The sequence below is a fragment of the Ursus americanus genome, unplaced genomic scaffold (assembly GCF_024610735.1).
Source record: "Ursus americanus isolate L20-20 unplaced genomic scaffold, mUrsAme1.1.p SCAF_167, whole genome shotgun sequence".
Classification (NCBI taxonomy): Eukaryota; Metazoa; Chordata; class Mammalia; order Carnivora; family Ursidae; genus Ursus; species Ursus americanus.
In genome coordinates, this window is record NW_028273749.1 from 132,501 (window position 1) to 132,897 (window position 397).

Below are 397 nucleotides of genomic sequence, written 5' to 3' on the forward strand. Positions count from 1 at the left end.
GGTGATCTTTGTTTATCTCCACAGAGGTGATTAGTTTGGGGAACAAATAAAACCACTCAGAACAAGAACCCGACCTCCCCCTTCCCACACCTTTTGATGCAGATCTTCGTGGACGCACGGACCGGATGGATGGATGGATGGATGGATGGATGGAGGGAGGGAGGGAGGGACCGAACGAACGAACGAACGAACGAACGAACGAACGAACATCGGTCCACCACCGGCCCGTTCACCTACCTACCTACCTACCCACCCACCCACCCACCCACCCACCTACCTACCTACCTACCAACCTACCAACCTGCATCTGCTACATTTTTTTCCTCACACATTTTCAAAGTGGAGATACAATTCGCACGCCATGATTCACATCCTCTTGAAAGTGTACGGTTCGGTG

The 397-nt window shown here is 51.9% G+C and overlaps 1 long non-coding RNA gene across 1 annotated transcript in view; it reads left to right on the forward strand.

Annotated features, from left to right (window-relative positions):
* Window positions 1-68, forward strand: part of LOC148106678 (uncharacterized) — a 1,546-nt gene extending 1,478 nt beyond the window's left edge. The window contains exon 2 of the long non-coding RNA XR_015723637.1: window positions 1-68. This exon is cut by the window's left edge and continues 376 nt beyond it. This is a non-coding gene — a long non-coding RNA (uncharacterized LOC148106678).
* Window positions 69-397: the final 329 nt, after the last annotated feature.